Here is a 2,731-nt window from a genome sequence, read left to right as displayed (position 1 = left end):
TCACTTCCTCCCTGCAAACCTACCTGACTCATAACCTTCTGTACTTGCTCCTCAAAGTTCATAAAGTCTCAGAAATTATGATGGTCCTGCTCCTGTACATTCAGCAACAACTCGCCTACCCACTGTAATCCCACATTGTGATTTAACAGACGTAGAACATTGTTATTATTATCTGCTTGGGTCTGGCTATCTGTAGGTTGGATACCCTCCAGGACTGGTGTTGCTCTCTCTCTTCATGTTTTTCTCCTGCTGCTTCCGACTGCTGCTCCACCTCCTTCTGCTTTCTGCATCCTTGATTCTTACCTCGTGCATCCCTAGCTGGGATTGACGGCTCTGCATTTGATGAATCTTCAGCTTCTTTAAAGAGCTCTTCTGCTTGTGCTGCGATTTGTGCCCATCGCTCCTTCAATGATATGACTGCCATCTGTAACATAAAAACAGAACCATTAGTAAAGCCTACTCCTACCCCTGCTGTTTCCCCCAATACCCCCCACCCTTGCTATTTATATATCACTCCCCCACCCAGATTTAATCAAGAACAAGAATTCTAAAACCTACCACTCAAATGAAACATTAACTAAAAGAAGTGAGAACATACATCAATAAAACCTCACTGAAGTGGGAAAAATTACCACTATAGCCCATGTCCTCCATACAAAACAATTCATTGCACTCACCAAGAACATCCTCTTTCCCCCATCCTTGTCATTGCAAACAGGAGCCCAAGCAGGACAAAATACACCTCCCCATGAAAAGTATGGAGTCCCCACCCTGCCAAATAGAAGCCCATTCCCACTCCACTTCGCAGAGCATCACAGTTTCCATCACCAGCTGAGATAACCATACATCCACCAAGCCAAAAGCAGATCATGGCTCCCATCAATCAGAGTCCACCACATGCAATTCACCACAGGGAATAGAATGAACAGAAAGACTGAATGCTTTCTTAGTCACTCTGACAGTATTGTAAAATCATCTCCTTCCTAACACGTACACATACCCAAACAGACCAATCAGGGACAAAACTCAACAGTTCCTGTGCAGTCCCTGAATCAGAGACAAATCCGTGAATAGTCAAGGACAGTCAAGACACTTTTAAAATGTTAAAACTATTAACTTGAGACGTTAACAGAATAAGAGAATGTGAATTCATTTACATTTTCTGAACTAATAGAGGTCTATAATTCTAGTCACTACCATTATTTACTAAGTGCAATTCACCACCTTTCCCCAACAGTTTTAAGAGGGATGAAGAGGGACAGACCTAAAATTTGTGTCAAAATCAGGGACATTTGAGAGGTATCTCACACACGCACATGCATACATACACGCATGGTCTGTCAATACTGTTCCATCCTAGACTAGCTGCCCTTACATACAATTTCATTCTTCTTCCAGTCAGTTGCAATAGCCTGCTTGTAGCTTGCAGAATTATCCCTGTTTGATCATAAAATGTCTTACATCAAATGTAGTTCAGTTCTCCCTCCTGTTATCTGCGCCTTCAGACCTTGTGCACAAGCATGGGGGCTGCATGCCCTGGTCACACACAAAGTTTTCTCAGTGCATATGAGCAACTGTTAATTTAACCAGCTACATTCATGCAGTTAAAACAATTAGCTGGTTATTAATCACATGCAAAGCAGAAACTGGTGTCTATTTATATTAGTGCAGTTCATACATAATATATGGACCCAAGTTAGGAAGGATATTTACAAATTCTGCCTACAGATTTTGTAAGTGTAGAAGATAGTAACAGAGAGGGGAATCAACCTCCACCCCTCCAGTCAGCTCTGCTTTGGCACCCATTGAACTGCCAGCCCCCCCCCCCACCACTGAGAATGCCTAGAACCTAAGGTGACAATGGGGGGCTTCCACCAACCCCACCTTTCTGTTATTATTATTATTATTTTTATCACTGCCAGTCACCTAGGGGTGCTCCAGCAATCCAACCACAAGCAACACCAAACAAGAGAAGCAATGAGACACTGCTTCTTCCAAAGGGGAAACCGTACGACCAGCAAACCTCCCCGACTTATTAGATCCCGAGGGAATGCCCCTAATCTGGGACTTGGAATGGCAACTTTTAAAATTGGTAGTTAGATGCCACAAAGTAAATGGCAATGCCCTAACACTATATGTGTTGTAAAGGCCACAAGGACCTCTTTCAACCACTGGCCGACACCAAGTATGGTGACAAACCTTGGCAAGGATAGGTGCAGTACCCTAGCACATGGAGCACACCTAACCACATCTACATTATCTTTTTATTTTTTTATTTTTTTATGAAACAGTTATAAGGGTACTAGAAGAATATGTGTCTTATTATGCACATACCCCCCCCCCCCACCAGAGAAAAATAAAAATCCACTCTCACCTCCTCACCAATCTTACAAAATATTACCTCCTTTCACTTAAACTTTGGCCTATCACTTGGTCACTTGGGTGTGGGAAAATGTTGAATAACTGAAAATTCCACACCAAAAAGGCTGAGCTAACATAACTCTCTGTCCTTTAACCTAAACAACCCAACCTTTATTGATCTCACTTCCTGCCTGCTTGTTCCATGCCTTAACCCTTGTCTCCCCATCCTGCAAGCTCTTTATTCATATACTCTGACTTGACTCCTATTTCTAATCTGTTCCCCTCTTTATTTATTCCCAGCCTTAACTTACTACCTTGAGGACCCTTGGACAAATACATCTGTACCCAAACTACATTTGCCAGCAGCAAC

The 2,731-nt window shown here is 42.6% G+C and overlaps 1 pseudogene; it reads right to left on the bottom strand.

The window, feature by feature from the left end:
* Positions 1–2,084: 2,084 nt before the first annotated feature.
* On the bottom strand, positions 2,085–2,170 carry LOC122793865 (annotated as a pseudogene).
* Positions 2,171–2,731: the final 561 nt, after the last annotated feature.

The sequence above is a fragment of the Protopterus annectens genome, chromosome 2.part0, assembly GCF_019279795.1.
Source record: "Protopterus annectens isolate FY-2018-M chromosome 2.part0, PAN1.0, whole genome shotgun sequence".
Taxonomy (NCBI): Eukaryota; Metazoa; Chordata; order Ceratodontiformes; family Protopteridae; genus Protopterus; species Protopterus annectens.
The sequence above is the reverse complement of the archived record's forward strand: the minus strand, read 5'-3'. Positions and strand labels throughout refer to the sequence as shown.